The sequence below is a fragment of the Phascolarctos cinereus genome, unplaced genomic scaffold, assembly GCF_003287225.1.
Source record: "Phascolarctos cinereus isolate Bilbo 61053 unplaced genomic scaffold, phaCin_HiC Scaffold_5;HRSCAF=322, whole genome shotgun sequence".
NCBI classification, from domain to species: domain Eukaryota; kingdom Metazoa; phylum Chordata; class Mammalia; order Diprotodontia; family Phascolarctidae; genus Phascolarctos; species Phascolarctos cinereus.
In genome coordinates, this window is record NW_027555958.1 from 425,927,273 (window position 1) to 425,944,952 (window position 17,680).

General features: G+C 41.8%; 1 long non-coding RNA gene across 2 annotated transcripts; it reads left to right on the forward strand.

Annotated features, from left to right (window-relative positions):
• Window positions 1-797: 797 nt before the first annotated feature.
• On the forward strand, window positions 798-17,652 carry LOC144457439 (uncharacterized). Of its 2 annotated transcripts, none has more exons than XR_013486743.1 (4): window positions 798-872; window positions 2,214-2,396; window positions 14,402-14,449; window positions 17,557-17,652. It is a non-coding gene; the product is annotated as an uncharacterized LOC144457439 (long non-coding RNA). The 2 variants fall into 2 exon arrangements; XR_013486742.1 differs by having other exon boundaries at window positions 810-925.
• The last annotated feature ends 28 nt before the right edge of the window (window positions 17,653-17,680 follow it).

Consider the following 17,680-nt stretch of genomic DNA (forward strand, 5'->3'; position numbering starts at 1 on the left):
AATCTGGTAGGGTAAAACCCCTTCAATAATTCTTAAAAAGAAAAAAAAAAGGCCAAGAATTCCTCTTGTTTTTTTCTTGCCCATCTGTTTTCCCATGTGAGTCGATTATGGCTTTATCTAATTCTGTAGTAAAGAAGTGTAAATGGCATTTAACAATGTGTGAAGTTAGAATGTGTGGCTGGATGAGACCAAGTACCCAAAGAAGAAATCCATTTTGAAGATACTCCGGGTTCAATTTTCAAGAAATAGAGGAAGATGTAAAATGATCAGAATCACAGGTGGTATCATTGGAGCTTTGCATTCCATTCAACTATGCATTCACATGAACTACTGGATCTGATGTGGTGTATATTGTATGATAAGCATACCTTACTCAGCTTAAGCCTCTCCCACCTGGGAACCTCAAAGATTATCTAAATTCAGTTTATGCCAGGCAAGCATAACAAACAAGAAAGATGCATTCTTAAAGTAAAACAAGTTGATTAGGACCTAAATAATTAGGAAAGGAAGAAGGAAAACACTCTATACACATTTCAGAAAGTAAGCTGACTCCTCTCACTCTCCCCATCTCTCCCCATTTCTCCCACTCCCCTCTCCCTGCTGGGCCATCTCCAGTTGTCCTGATCTATGTCTGGCCACTGGACCCAAATGGCTCTGGAGGAGAAGGTGAGGCTGGTGACCTTGCACAGCCCTCCCTCATCATAATCCAATTCATCTGCAAGTCATGGCATCGTCTTTCTGATGTCATGGTCCTCTTTGAGAATAAAGGATAAACCACCCACACAATAACCCTGTCTCTCTAGATCCGGGAAGGTGTCACCTCCAATGCAGCAACCTTGCTTTAAGACTGCATCTGCTAGGATCAAGCACAGGTGTGGCTCTGCCTTTGGCAGCCATTTGCCCTTGCTGAAAGAGCTATAGCTGTGTGAGTTATTATTATATATGTGCTGTCAAAGACTGGATTCAGCCCTGAAAAGATAAGTAAGCACCCAAAGTCCAGTCTGCAGGGGCCAAGAGCTCTTCTAAATCGGGTCACTTGAATTTTGACTCCTGTTTTCCTGACGTCCAGGGTGGGGAAACTGTCTGTTGACCATCTTTATCCTTTGCATCTGGGATGTAGAAGAGGAAGGGGAGACAACATGGCCACATGGTTTCTATTGGTGGGGGAACCAGGTTAGCCCCAGGGAATGGCTCTCAAAAGCAAGTACTACAGGACCCTGTGGGACACATATACATATATATGCCAGGGGTTATAGATCCCTGGTAGAGTAAGAAGACCTCTACAAAAGGAAGCTAAAAGTCTAGTTTATAAAACTAGTTCAATTCAAAAATTCAATTCATTACACATTCGTTAAGTGCCTTCTGGATACAAGGGACTGTGCTGGGCATTGTGCACACGAAGACATAAAGGAAAGAATCTTTGACCTCAAGGAGCTTGTGTTCTTGGGAGAGCAGAGATATATACAGCTATTCAAATACAGCTAATTTGAGGAGGGGGTGAGCGCTAACAATAGGACAGGGGGCACATCAGGAGGAAAGACTTCCCTTTGGAAGTAGTACCTGAGTTGAGTGTTGAAGGGAGGTATGAATTCTAAGAGACTGAGGTAAAAGGAGGGCATTCCAAATGTGACCTTCCTGTCCCTCTTCATGAGCTCTTAGGGTGAGTACAACCAAAGAGAGGCCCATGGTGGTAAGAGTAACAAAGGAAGCCAGGGTGGAGGGATTTAAAAGGTGCTGAGTCAGGATATGAAAAGAGAGATAAGATGGTATCCTGCTAATGTGACTTTCCCCTCACCAATTGTCTTGGCTGAGATTCAATAGCTATGCAGCCTACTCCTACAGTTGCGAAAACTCTTCAGAATGACATGAAGTTAAAGAGAGAAATGAAATTAAATGCACTTGGGTGAAAGCAAAAGAATAGGAAATTTAGAGTTGAAGGAGCCTAATCTGAATGACCCAACATCAAAGCCAAATTGGTGTCTTCCTACTTCCTCAATCCAGGCCCCATTTGGAGGAGACAGAGCAGGCTACATTCAAAGAAAACTCATGAGTTGAAAAAGTGCAGGCTAAAAACCCTGTCTATTTCCAACTGGGAGCAACAGAGAAGCTTTGCCCTACCTGCCTCTTCACTGGCTGAGATTGAGAGTTTAAGCTTATTGAGGGCTGCTAAGAGGTCCCCTGAACTTATCTTTTTGAGTTGCCATATTTTCCAGAAATACTGGACCCAGACCATGCAGAAGGCCCTGAACATGTCAAGAATGAAGCCTTCCCTGAGCTGATGTAATTTGTTGTTGCACCCCACGCTGGACTCCCTGTGTGTCCTTGGGAGGCAAGACAGGAGCCAGCCAGCCTGCGCCAGCCTGGGATAACACTTTTGCAGCTGGGGTTCTTTGCAGGTAAGCAGATCCTCCTACCTTCATAGTCTAATGGTTCCCAAAGGAAAATGAAGAGGCATCCATCACCTTGCTCATCTCCATGGGTAGTGGGCTTGTCTTTTTTTCCCACCTTTGCTGCACCATTCCACCTGCCACGTCATGTCCTTTCCTAGTAAACCCTCCACCCTTTGTCCTGCTATTATAAAAATGTAAACTTCTATAAAGACTGGGAACCCTTTGGGTTCCACATGCTCATTCATTTCTCTTCCAATAAATCTCGTTTTTACATAAGTCTTGAAACACTGTGATTGCCTGTTGACATTTGGTGGCAGTGGTGGGCTATGATGAGAAAAAGGGACTCAGACTGGCCAGAGGGTTCAGATGCAGGCTTGGTATGAGCATGATGTTTGTTTTGGGGGGACTTTTCCCCTACCTGTAACAGATTTCTGGTTTGGAGAGTTTCACCTTTCCACTCATCTCAGACTCCCCTCTCTTTGGGTTGAGTCACTCATTACAAGAGAAAGCAGGTTGTCCACAGTAAAGGGGACAAAGGTAAAGCCATGTTTGGTTAAGAGTGGATTTGAGAATCTGACTTGGATAAGTGGGCTGGATGTTTGAATGAAGGTTATCCTAGCTGGGACAGGACTGGGCTTAGTTGACCCTATCTGGAAGACTCGGCCAAAGAGGGCTTTGGGAAGAGCCCTGTTATATTGGGCCTTTGGAGAAGATGAAGGGGGCCCCATTTCTAGTGTGCTGGCTGATGTGATGCAGTCAAAGAGGGCACATCAAAAGTAAGTGCCCTGGTTCTCCTGGATGACCAACTTGCTCAGCATAAATTAAAAAGATAAGATATATAGATATATGTGTATGAACTGGAAATACAAAAGTTTAGGGTTATTTTTGTTGTATGTTTGTTTCTGTCTGTGTCTGTGTGTTCCCCATGGGTGCTAATGTGTTCAAAGATGGCCTTGTTCCCCCTAAGGCAACTGCCTCAGGCTAAATTTTATAGCTATATGGCCCTGAAACCTGCAGATATTTATGTGATTGGTAGAGATGTGCATTTTAACTTGATTTGTAGATCTAAAGCCTAGGCTAGCAAGGAATTTTCAATGCTGCTAAGCTGTTGGTCTATTTGTATTTCTTGTATCCGTGCTTATACGTCTCTCTGTGTTTGTTAGCTAATGTATATTTTTAGAAGATTTTGTTCTCTTCCTTTGCATTTCTGAACTGTGGTCAAGTTCTTTCCATCACCACCCTCCTCTTCCCCCCTCCCCCTCCATGACTAGTTTATTGTTTTACAGCTAGAGAAGGTCATTTCACTGATTATAGAGAGACAGGTTTGGGGCTGCGTCAGTGAAAGTTTCAAGGTTTGCACTTTGGAATTGGACTGGCACTTAACCCTTTCCTGGCTCATGAAAAAGGGGAAAGTTTGTGTGTACAGGGATACAACCAAAGTGTAATTGAGTTTGATTGTAATATCTAGCTTGGTATTTAGGAAATCATTCAAGTTAAAACTAAGTACTGATCAATGTAAATATAACTTTTGGAATCAGTATGTGTACTTTGGAATTGGAAATCTTGCTATAAACTATGAGACTTCTATTCATTTTATCATAGATTTCTGTATTTGAATATCAAGAAATGTCTTGCTCCTTATCCACACAAGACGAGCTTATTTCTGAAAGTAACTTGAAAATGCTTTGCTGCTACTTTTGTGAATAATATACCAGAACTTGACTATTACGTGAATAGATCAAGTTTTATAAGCTGTTAAAGATTTTCGTAAGGGCTAAAAGCATCTTTCTTAACTATGTGATTGTATCATTCAGTTTTAAAGATTCAGTTTCCAGTACTATCCATTCTAATACTATCCAATACCATTCCATTCAGTATTATCCTACATACTGGGGAACTAGCAAAATGCAAAATGGCCCATTGCCTGCTCCTCAAAAGGTTGTTGGGAGTAAAACACTTTGTAATCTGCTAAGCATTACATAAGCGGAACATGAAATACTCCAGGTTTCTCAAAAAGCATAGTATATAATTTGAAATTATATTGATATCTTTTATTTATATATTACATTCATTTCCAAATATATGCCTTCATCTTCCTTACCTAGAAAGCCATTCTTAATAACAAAGAATCAATAAGAAAATAGGAGAAAAAAATAAGTTCAGCAAAACCAAACAACATATCAGCCCTGTCCAACAGTGCCTGTACTATGTCGATAGAGGGCTGGGCCTGCAGTCAGAAAGACATGAGTTTAAATCTGGCCTCAAAGTTTAAACCTGAGTTTAAATCTATATGACCTTGGGCAAGTCACTTAAGCTCTGTTTGCTTCAGTTTCCTCTCTGTAAAATGAGGGTTATAATAGCACCTTCTCTAAAATCATTTTGAAGATATTAAGATAATATTTGTAAAGCACTTAGCACAGTGCCTGGCACATAGTAGGTGCTTTATAAATGTTAGCTATATTCTACATCCATAGTCTCTCACCTCCACGATGAAGAAGGACCCCAGGGATACATTTTTCCAACTGTTCTTGGAAGCCAAGGTTGATCATTATAATTAAACAGCATTCAATTTCCCTTTTCTTTGTTGTTTCATTTACATTGTTGTAGTTTTCTGAATTTTGATCAGCTCTTATGAGGCAATAATATTCCATTCTATTCATGTGTCATAATTTGTTTAGCAATTCTCTCATTTCTAGTTCTTTGTTGACAAAAAGTGGTAACATGAATAGCTTGTGGTACTGGGTACCTTTCTTTTTGTCTCTGAACATCTTACGGTGTTTTTCAAGGGCACAAAATTACTTTTAATCAGAGTAAAAATGCGATTCATAACAACGCTTCTCCTCCCTACCCCCTTTATTCTGACTTTGACAGCTACTGCAGTGGCTCTGAAGACCTGTGCCTGGCACTGTAGCCATGACCTACTCTCTAAAAAAAACTGAGAGCTCATATATGTATAGCATTTTAAATTTTACAGAGCTATTCCCTGTCATAACAACTCTGTGAGGTCAGTGGTGCAAGTATTATTCTGCTTGTCATTTCTATGAAAAAACAGAGGCTTAAAGAAGTAAGAAAATGGCTTGCCCAAGGTCATATAGCCAATAATGAATGCTGCTGAAACTTGAACCCAGGACTTCTGCCTCTAAGGTCAGTGATCTTTCCACTTAAGCCCAGAAAGCGGGTAGGGATCAGAGCTCATCATGAGCAAAAGCCAGGATGAATGCACGTTTCATTAAATGTGACCACAGGAGTCAGGCCCATGATGTTTGCTTTGCAAAGGGCACCCATGCATCACGCTTGGATTCCTGCTTTTAATCCAGCCCAGGTGCAGGGTGGGCCTGGACTGTTTGCCTAGCAAAGCTGCTTCCTCCCAAGCAGCCCTGACAGAGTCAGGGCTCACAGCAGGGGAGAAAGTTTAATTTCCAGAAACCTCCCAAGAGATGAGCTGGATATGTATGAAAATTCCCTGATTTTGTGTCTGGTGTGTGTCTGGGAAAGAACGAGGGAAATTAATCATCTTTGGTGAGGTCTGCCATTAGACTGAATTTATATGCTACAGGGGGCAGGGGAGGGATGGAAGCTTCCCGCAGAACTCCAGATCTGAATCATCCCCCTTAAGGCACAGGCGCGTCATGGATGATAATAAGAAGGCTGTCTGAGAGGCTGGGGTGTGGAGGGCCCCTGAACCTAGCTCAGCAGACAGCTGCAGCATCTGTCAGAGATCTCTCTCACAAACAGCAATATGAGGAAAGTGGAATATTCACATTACAGATTGTAGATGAGGCCTTTTTCATTCTGACGTTCTTAGGGTATATATCATGGGAACAATAGGATTTTTAACAAGTGCATCCATCGGATTCATAAAGGTGATATCTGTCCTGCTTCACAACGACCCTGAAGCCTTAGATATGGTTAGCTCTATAACCAAGACTCAGGGCTTACCTTTACATAGCATTTTACAGTTTGCAAAGCACATGATAATAATAACAATATCTCTGTAACATAGTTAGTATAGGTGCTATTCTCCCTATAATGTTTATGAAGAATGTCCTTGAAGACACAGGTGGATAGAATGCTGGTCTTAAAGTCAGGAAAACATGGATTCGAATCTCACCTCTGCTGCTGACCGGATGCATGAACATGTCACTTGGGCCCTCTGGTCCTCAGTTTCCTATGATAGGAGGAAGTTGCATTAGATGACTTCTAAAGTCACTTCTGGCTGCTACAAAAAGGGCCAAAGGAATTCAGCTGCTGCCAATTAGGACACCCTGGTGATACGGTACCAGGTTGATTCAGGGATAGGTTTTTGTTGTTGTCGAGTTGTTGCAGTTATGTCTGACTCATGGCTCCATTTAGGGTTTTCTTGGCTAAGATACTGGAGTGGTTTGCCATCTCCTTTTCCAGCTCATTTCGCATATGAGGAAACTGAGGCAAACAGGTCAAGTGACTTGCCCAGGGTCATGCAACTAGAAAGCGTCTAAGGCCAGATCTGAACTCAGGAAGATGAGTCTTCTTGACTTCAGGACTGACATTATCTGCTGTGCCACCTAGCTCAAGGCTGAGAGCTAAGGCTTATTTAGAGGGAGCTTTCCAACATACGAGGAAACTGAGGCCCAGAGAAGTCCATAGTCCAATGGATTTAGGGCTTAAAGGAACTTCATATACCATCTAGCACAAAACTCCCATGTTACAGATGAGGAAACTGAGGCCTGGAAAGATTAAGTGATTTGCCCAGTCAGGATCACACAGCTCGTAAGGATTTGAGGTAGAATTTGAATCCAGGTTCAGCAGTCTATCCACTAAACCAGACTGCTTCCCTTTCTCTCTCCAAATTAAGTGACTCACTCACTAAACAACTGGTTGGTGGCATTTGGTACTAAGGTCCAATTCTCAGTCTACTTTTGTTTCCCCTAAGGCTCACCACCTCCCTTTTCTTGAATGGTTATTTACTTTGTTGAGGACATTGGGAAAGGGCCCTGCCACGTGTCAGCTATATTCGGCTCCTGGGAACCAACCAGTTTCTTCAGATAGTTGAGAATTTCTAGAATAGGCAGGAGCTCTCTCCAGGTAAATCATATGTAATTAGCACCTTCCCTAATGCATTTACTGAAACCACAGGCAAGCTAGGAAAAAAGTGATCTCAATAGGCTTATGCCCAGGAGAGTTTGTTGTGGACAAGCCCCAGTCTGAGTCACCTTCCTCTGCAGTCGACACAGGACCTAGTATGCACGTGTCCCAGAAAAAGAAAAGCTGATTAAAAGGAAATTTAATGTAGTCAGCTCTGGGAGTTTTCTCCACTTATTTCTTGGTATTGTTTTTATTGGGTTTTGAATGGGGGGAGTTGGTAGAAAATTGTGTCAACAGGAAAACCCTGGATTGATTTCTAGCCGACAAGAAGATCTACTTCTTCAACTAAGTGAGAGAATTATGTGTCCCCTATTGTTGTTATTCAGTCATCTCCATAGAGTCCAATTCTCTGTGACCCATTTGGGGTTTTCTTGGTAAAGACGCTGGAATGGTTTGCCATTTCTTTCTACAGCTCATTTTACAAATGAGGAAACTGAGGCAAACAGGGTGAAGTGACTTACCCAGGGTCACACAGCTAGTAAGTGTCTGAGACTGGATTTGAACTCATGAAGGTGAGACTTCCTGACTCCAGGTCCAGCATTCTATCCGCTGCCACCTAGCTGCCCAAGTAACCAATACTCTTCCCCCCAAAAATACTTCCTATAACAAATCCAATTAGGTGGTCAACCATCCTTTTGTTTTTTGGGGTTTTTTGAAGAGGTCCAGTGAGGGGGGAAAACATCTTCTCTCTCAAAAGCTCACTCTAATTTTAAATTGTTCTATATTTTTTTTTCTGAAGCAAGCCTACATTTACCTTTCTGGAGCTTATGCCTATTACTATTAAATCTGTTCTTTAGAGCCAAGAAGAACAAATCTGGTCCCTCTTCCATGTTACATCTTTTTGAATGCTAGAAGCCAGCTAACATACTGAAGCCTCCAGGATGAACATCCCCAGTTCCTTCAACTTAAATTACACAATCTTGAAGACCCTTCTGCAGCCCAAGAGAGTCAGGAAGAGGGAAGAGAGTATGAGCCATAGGAAGTTTGGAGACAGTCTAAGAACTATGTAGTTCTTAGCAAGTTGTGCATTTTATTCATAGCCCATTAAGGATGCCAATGTATCTGAGCTGCAGGAAATAGTCTGGGGACTTATTTAGCCATCCTCCTCCACCCCCAGGCAGCAGATAAAAACAGGAAGAATCAGATACTTTGGGGAAAGAGGGAGATGCAGTCACCAGCATCAAAACTTCATTCTCCAAAGAAAATTGTAGTAGAGTGCTGCATTTGGAGGTAGTGGATTCGCATACAAGACCTAGGGTGGCCACTACTACCTGTATGAATCGGGGCAAATCACTTCACCTCATTTTCATCATCTGTAAAATGAGAGAGTTGAAATAGTTTATTCCAACCTCCATTTTAGCTCAAAATTTGGTTCTAAAATCCCTTTCACAATTCTAGATTAGAATGACTGCCCCATATTCTCATGTAGCATCCTGATGGCATAGGGGCCATAGGGAGAAAGAAGAACCAGTGAAAGAGATGGAAAAATCTTAGTAATCTCTCAATTCCCAAAAAGGTAATTGGGGGACTGAGTGAAAAATTTTATTAATATTCATTGTGTAGATAAAGTAGTGGAGTTGAAGAATGTTCAGTTTGAAGCCAAAGGATCTAGGTTCAAATCTTGGCTCTGTTTCCTTCTTTAGTGACCTGGGGAAAATTACCTCACCCTCCCCAGGCTTATCTGTAAAATGGATCTAATGTTACTATTATGGACTGGTGAGAACTGTGGGCTCCAAGATCTCCTGCACACATTCATATGGATTCTTTAGCCTCTGTAATATCAGCTGACTCAAGGAGTATGGAGTGTTCAGAGAGGACAGCACCTCTAATATGAGAGCTTGCTGAGGCTTTTTCAGAGCTACTCATCCATCTTTGGTGTCTACCTGGCACTCAAATCTCATCTGTAGCTCCAAGAAGCTATTGCATGTGCAGCAGCCACACCCTGTACACATCTCAGAAGATGGGCTAAACTAGGTTGAGGGTAACTGAAAGGCCTCAAAACCATGGGTGCGTTAAGGGGGTGTCTACTGCAAGCATGTGAAGACTTTCCCCAGTGGAATGGGATGGAGAGAATAATTTCTTCCAAAGGCCACGAAGGCAGCTGAAGCAGGCACCATGCAGAGCTTAGAGCTCAATGAGATATCGAAGACCAAGGTCATCCACTGCATCCTGAGTCATCACCAGTTATCTTGACTTTTGTCTTGCCACTAGACATCAATGCTTTGGAAGAGAGTGAGGCTAACGATTTTGTGCAACTCTGCCTCACTTAAATCCAATTCACAAGTCAAGACACCCTCTCCAATGTCATTGGTCCTCTTCAAAAGCAAAGGACAAACAATAAAAAATCAGCTGACTCCCAGGAAAGGTACACTTAATATGTGTACAGCTTGGCTAAATACAAAAGGTGTTCACAGAGAAGGTAGGGGATCTATCCAAGGAAGTAGGTATAGACAAGCAGAATCAAAAAGGGGTTTTTGCAGCAGAGGGAAGAAGCAAACCCATCACCAAGGTTTTTATTACCATAAAATTCAGTTATGCTGAGGCTCAAATAATATACCCATGTACCTATTGAGATATCAGGCATCTCTCTCCTTATAATACCAGGAGCCTTTTGTGAGGATGTTTTCCTTGTTCCCCAGCCCCTGAGTTATAATGAGCTCCTGGTAAATTGTCTCAAAATGAGTCATGATCCAAGAACACTTCCACCTCACTTCAGAACTGCCATTCCTCACTTAAACTCCAACTAAAAAAATTAGATTGGAAACCAGCAGGAAAGAAGGAAGAAGTATAGGCACTTCCCAACTTATGAGGGACTTGTTTTTAAGTTATTTATTTAGAACACATTTTTTTCCATAAAGATGATCTTGAAAGTAGAGGTTAGATTCTATTGAGAATTGGAATAAAGAAACTTCAGCCATAGTATTGTAGGACCAGGCAAATGAAGCTGGCCTATCAAGTAAGGAAGCGGGACTTCTGAAAACTGTCTCCTACCTAGACATTTGTATGAATGGACATCAGGGAAATTGTCTTTGAGGTGTCTGACCAGGAAGCAAAAATAGGAAATGAGGTAAGAAGGTAAGGCTGAGAGAGAGAGAGAGAGAGAGAGAGAGAGAGAGAGAGACAGAGAGAGAGTGAGAGACAGAGAAGGAAGGAAAGAAGGAAGGAAGGAAAGAAGGAAAGAAAAAAAGGAAAGAAGGAAGGAAAGAAGGAAGGAAGGAAGGAAGGAAGGAAGGAAGGAAGGAAGGAAGGAAGGAAGGAAGGAAGAAAAGAAGATCCTTTATTAAGCACTTACTTTATACCAGGGACCACACTAAATCCTAAGGACACAAATACAAAATTGAGATAGTCTTTGCTCTCAAGGAGCTTATATTCTAAAAGAGATAACACTGGTCTGCTTGGTCAGGGAAGGGTGCCTTGGTCTGGGAAATCACAAGATGGAGATTGAATCAGAAGGAAGTCGAATGACATTTGAACAGGAATGAGAATATTGATTTGATTATGGTATGGGAACTGGAAAAGGGGTTGCAGTGCTGGTGGCAAGAATACCTATACAGAGGCAAAATGTCTGGTGAAAAGATGTCTGGCTGAGCCATACTTCACATGCTTCATAGATGCAGCCCTCTTGTTCAGTCATTTTTCAGTCATGCCCGACTCTTCATGACCCTATTTGGTGTTTTCTTGGCAAAGATACTGGAGTGGTTGGTTATTTCCTCCTCCAATTCTTTCTACAGATGAGGAAACTAAAATAAACCAAGGTTAAATGACTTGTCCAGGGTCACACAGCTAGTAAGTGTTTGAGGTCAGATTTGAACTCAGGTTTTCCTGACTCCAGGCCCTGCACTCTATCTATTGGACCACCTAGCTGATCTCTCTAGCTATTTGAATACTCTTTGTCTGTCTCCTCTATTGTCTCACCTTTCATAGTATGCCCACTAACTGTGGGTGTCCCCTACATTTTATCCTAAGCCTTTTTCTCTTTCCTTTCTACACTTTCATCATCTCTCAGTAACCTCATTAGCTCTCATGGATTTAATTATCATCTTATGCAGATGACTCACAAACCTTTATATTCAACCCCAATCTCCCCTGAGCTTTAGTCCCACATCACCAGTTTTCTACTGTATGTTTCAAACTGGAAGTCCTAGAGATATCTCAAATTCAACATGTACCAAATTGAACTCTTAGCTTCCCTATTTTTAAACCCACATAATCTCTAAAATAAAAAGACAAAACCTCCCTTTGACCTCCCTCATTTCTAGTGTACTGTCAGGAAGGGTTCTGCTCCAGGACAAGATAGAGATGGACAGTAAACAGTGATCATATTGTGGGAACCTTTGTTACTCAGGGGCCAGTGAACTGGGGGACTTAGGAAGTACAGAAGGCTCTGGTGGAAAAGGGGGTTATGGAACTCGATGGAGCAGAGCGGCACAGGAGAGGCACAGTGATCAAGGCTGATTGTAAAGATAAGCAAAGATCTGTCCTGGGATGACAAATACAGGAAAGAAAGACAAAGAAGAGAACCATTGCTTTATGACAGGGGATTTTCCTCTCCCTTGGGACTCATCAGGTTAAGTGAGCTACTACAGGTTGCATTCTGCTCACGCACACAGAACATGTTCAGTCAGCCGTCTCTGTGGCGATGGCTCCTGAGACATCCCCCCCACCCACTCTTGGCGCAGAATTGGGAAGGAGGCTGACGTGTAGTGTAGTAACATCTCCTGGATGGCTAAAAATAGTCCTAGCCCTCCACAACAATCTGCTGCCCTTTATCAACAGCAGGTATGTGTGTGTGTGTGTGCCCACATTTAAGGTTGGCTCCTGCCCATGCGTGGGTGTGGTTGGGTATGCATGCTTTACCACTAAGGCCCACAAAAGCCCTGAGACATCTAGGGAATTAATTGTGAGTGGACAAGCAGAGCTAGAGGGTAAGCAAGGAAAGCAAGACACTCTTGTGATCATTTATGGAACCCAACCCCAAGGTTCATGCACATATGCTGTCATGTTTCTGCAGGGATGAACCATTCAAAACCAATTAAAGTTGAATTTTAAATGTTTCTGGTTTTAAATAAGACACTCTAAAAATGCCATAGTGGTAAGGTATTTAAAAAGAGGCAGCAAGGTGGCCCAGTGGACTTGGAGTCAGGAAAACCTGAGTTCGAAGCTGGCCTCGGACACTCACTAGCTGTGTGACCCTGGACAAGTCAGTTAACATCTGTTTGCCTTAATCCACTGGAGAAGGAAATGGCAAACCACTCCAGTATCTTTGCCAAGAATACCCTATGGACATTATAGGCCACAAGGTCATGAAGAGTCAGATAAGATAGAATCAACTGCACAACAAGAAGGCATTTGAGTGTGTTGATAACCCTCAGATACAAATTTTAGAATCCTTCCTTGTAGGTTATGCCTGAAGCATACAGGATACAATTTGCTCAAGGTCTTTAAGATTCAGCTATGGCTATAGCTTGCTAGACAAATAATTCCATAAGGGAATAGAACAGAACCTTGGCCTTAGTATGTCCATCTATCAGATGAAGAGATTGTAGAATTGTAGAGTTGGACAAGATAACTTAAGTCATCTAATCCAACTTACATGTGATCCAGATACCTGACCAAAGGCCATTTGACTTCTGTTTGAAGACCCTCAGCAATGGTAGCCATTACCTCCAGAAGCAGCCCGTCTTATTGGATATGGTTTTCTTTTCATCAAATCCAGGAGACCCTGACTCTTTGTAATTTGTGCCCGCTGCTCCTGCTTCTAATAGTGTCTGAAAGAACAAGCAGAATATCTCTTCTACCAAATGGTCATTCAAATACTTGAAAACATCCATCACCTCGCTTCATAAGTTTTCTCTTCTTTGAATAAAACATCCTCAGGTCCTTCAAGCAATCCTCACATGCCCTCATGGTTGCCCTCTTATGGGTCCATTCTAAAATGGAACACTCAGAACAGAAAGCACTGCCATCCTTCCAGTGTCTCAATTTCATAATCCAAACATTATCCTGGACTCCTCACTCTGTCTCACCCCACATACGTCATTTTCCAAGTTTCTTGCCTAGATTATTACAACAGCCCCCTCCTTGGCCTCCCTACCCCAAGTCTGTCCCAACACCAGACCATCACACATACTCCTGCCAAGGTGACTTTCTGTAAGATCTGACCTTGTCACTCCCCTACTCAGTCAACTCCACTGGCACCTTATTTCCCATAGGATCAAATAAAAACATCTCTGTTTTGCTTTTAAAGCCCTGCACAACCTGGCCCCAACCTAGTTTTCCAACCTCATTGGACATTAATTACTCTCCCTCCCATACATCCAGTCACCCTGGCATTCTTTCTGTTCCTGACAAAGAGGGCTCTGTCTCTTATCTCCATGCCTTCGCATTGGGTATGTGCCTGTATTGCATTCCTTTTTTATACATTTAATAGAACTTTATTTATATCTCTTGTTTTTTACATCACTCAGATTTCTCCTAGTATCACTGCATCTCTCCTTCCCAGACAGCTGGGAGATTTTTTGTGAAAAAAAAAGAAAAGAAAAAAAAATCAAATGCTCTATTGGTTACCAGTCTGGTAATCCTATCAAAATGAAAAAGATAGAAAGGAGTTAGTATGGCATGAACCATTCTTGACGAAGTTATAGCTGGCTCTTTGAAATCACCTTTTCCTTCTCTAGAGGGTCATTTACCATTTCTTTGATAATACATCCCAGAATTTTGCTAGGAATCAAAGTCAAGCTCATAAGCCTGGCTTGTTAGCTCTCCTCTCTCCCCTTTTAAGAAAATTACAGAGGCCCTTCTCCAGTCCTGTGGCTCTTCAATTGTTCTTTCAGTCTTTCAAAAATCACAGACAGTAACTCGGCAATCATTCCTACCCATTCTTTCAGTACTCTTGGGGGAAGTTCATGTGGCCTGGTAACCTGAAGTCATCAAAGGTAAGCTCTTATTATCTCCCTATTCATCTTAGGCAAGTAATAGAACACTTGAAGTCTTGGCTGTGACACTCTTTGTATGACTTTAGGCAGGTTATTCCATGCCCTTTTCTATAAAAGGGGAAGCAATATTGCTTTAACTCTCTACCTCATAGGGGTATTAGAATGAAAATCCTTCGTAAAATACTACGAAAATGTGAGCCATAATTAGATGCCCTTGGGGAAAGTGTCTGAAGTGGATGCAGATGGAATGAGTTATGTGAAGTCAAACATAAAGCTGGTGGCATGAAATAATGCTCCTTCATTGAGTGTATAGGTCAAGTCAATAAACATTGATGACTATGAGTCGTGGAATACCATCGTCTCTGAAGAATTGAAGTTCAGAGCACCCAAAAGGCAAGGGAAAGTTTCATGGAGGCTGTGAGTGGGCTGCCACATGTTATTAATAAGGAATTACTCAGGAGAAGCACTGTTTAAGGTGTCATCTGGGAAATCACCAGAAAAAAGTAGGTACCAATGAGGTTGGGATAACCAATGGTTAGCCCACCTGTTCTAAAAGTATCTGCACAGTGTGGACTATGGCAAAGGCTTCCAACACTTTGGGCATATTCTCAGTCATAGATTTATGGGATGACATGGACAAGGGGGAAAAGAACAAGCATTTATTAAGAATCAACTATGTTCAATGAACTGTTTAATATTTTACAAATATCTCCTTTGTTCAGAACAACAACTCTGGGAAGCAGGTGTTATTATTATCATCCCCATTTTATAGCTGAGGAAATTGAGTGGTCTGAGGTTAAGCAACTTGTCCAGGGTCATATAGCTAGTAAGAGTTTTGGTTTGGATTTGAACTCAGTTCTTCCTGACTCAAGACCCAGTGTGCTATCCACTGCACTACCTTGCTGCCAAAGTGATCCTGTGTGGACAAGAGCCACACAAAGTGATCTCCATCCTTGGAGAAAATGCTCACAGATCCATTGGAGAAGTGATGTATTGGACTTTTATGTTCAAGATATATTTTATAGCCAACACCACTAAGAAGGATGGCTACTCGAAAGAGGTAGTGTGTTCTAAAGCTAAACGGATGGACTTGGAGTTGGGATAGACTAGGGTTCAAATCCCGACTCTAACGTTTATAAGATTTGTGACACTAGTCAAGTCACATAACTTCTCTGTTTCCATTGTTAGAAAACCATTATGTTTTTTCAGATCTATGTTCCTAGGAGCACATCAGGGAAGTAGTTAAATTTGAGCCCAGAGGCTTCTGCATGAACACACATTTCCCTTATTCTCACCATAAAACACATTTCTTTCTTATTTTAACATTTTGGCCCTCTGCACACTGACCCCAGGCATCTACCCTAAGCATCTTCAACTCTGTTTTACCCTCTGTGACTTTGGGTTCTTTTCAGGCTAACTCCTGGCGCCTTCCTCACCCAGTGCCTATTACCATCATTCTCCCTTTAATGGAAACTCACCTGTCCCTATGTCTCCACCTCTCTGGACCTTCTTGCTAATTTGATGTCACTGTACACCAACCTGTTAATGGGAAAGGACCAGCTACCAGGAACACATGTGGATTTTCACAAATCCTGAGATCACGCCCCTTCCCCTCCAAAAACCAACAGCATTAACAACAAAGAACTGCCCATGAGTGATTCTAATGTCAAACCAAATATGGGTATTTTCATGGCAAGATAAGGGGAGTGACAACAGTGGATGGGGAAGACATTCCTGGCCAGAGAAGACTTTCAAAGAATATTCCTTGAATCCTATCAGATAAGGGCCATCTATTTCACCTGGGCTTGGGCTGGCCTTTTTGATCAATAGGATTCCTTTAGCATCTTCCTCTAGAGACAAGAATTTCTGTTCGGTCTAAAGCTAAACCTCTAGGCTTAGCATGAAAGATGGAGTAACATCAGGGGTACCCACTTATCTCAAAAGGGTAGATCTGCTTCTCTCTTTCCTGGCCTCTGCAATTCAGATGGGAATTTCTCATCTAGTACTCCTGTCATTGATTAATGCTCAATGCCAGGGACCAGACTCCTCTGATAGAACTATTCCTCCCCTCCTTCTCTCACCCCCTTGGCTCCAGCCATTCAATTCAAGTCAACAAACATGTAGGGAATATCTACTATTCTCATACAAGCTTTGCTAGGAAGGAAGGAAGGAAGGAAGAAAATAACATTTAATAGCACCTACTGTGTTCCAGGTACTATGCTAAGCACTTCAGAATATTGTCTCATTTTATCCTCACAACAATCCAGGGAGGTAGGTGCTATTATTAACCTCATTTTATGGTTGAGGAAACTAAGGCAATCAGAGCCCAATGTCACATCATTAGTAAATGTCTGAGGTCATTCTACAAAATTCTAGGACCAGTTCTCTAACCACTGCACCACCTAACTGCTAGGTACTATACAAAATACAGATATAATTAAGAAACTAGCTCCTATCCTTAAGGAATTTATACTCTAGAAGGAGAAAGCTCTTGGACATCCAAAGCACTGGCTTCCTGGCAAAGCCTGGTGCAAAGAGGGAAGAGAGAATCACAAAGAAAAGGAAATGACATGGCACCACAGATCAATGAGGCTAATGGAAAATTTTCCTAAGCATGATCCTGATTATCAACAGAATAAAAAAGTCCTCAAAACCTAAAACCATGTGAATAAATTCGTCAATGTACCTTTTCTGGCAATGATGGTGGCATTGCTAAAGGATCCCATGGAGGTAAAAAATTGAATCTGTCTCTACCCCTAGGAGAGATGAAAAATCCTCATGCCTGTACTCAGGCTGTCTCTCCTTGGCTCTCATCTTCTAGAAGTGATTTATCACCTGAGTACCTGTAGGGAAAAGCTTTTTTCTAATCACACAGTACCATAGCAAAGGCTAGTTCCTTATTTTAAACAAATGCTTTGTTTTCCTCCTTTCAACTTTCCCTCCCCCACTTTTTTTTTTTGGCTTATCTAGGCCCAGCAGGAAAAGAGAAATGCATCTTCTCTGATCTGTGTTTAGAGATTTGCCATATACTGTGTTTGTTCAGGGATTGCTATAAATTGCTAGCTGGGTACAGTTTGAATAAATGAAGCCTACCTCTTCTATTTTAGATTCCATTACGGCAGAGAAAAGAAGAGAGAAAAGACAGAAAACACCTCCCTGTGGATTTAAAACTTCATAATTTAAAAAAATGATCTCCAAGTTAATGTTTGATCTTGATTCTATATTAGTCAC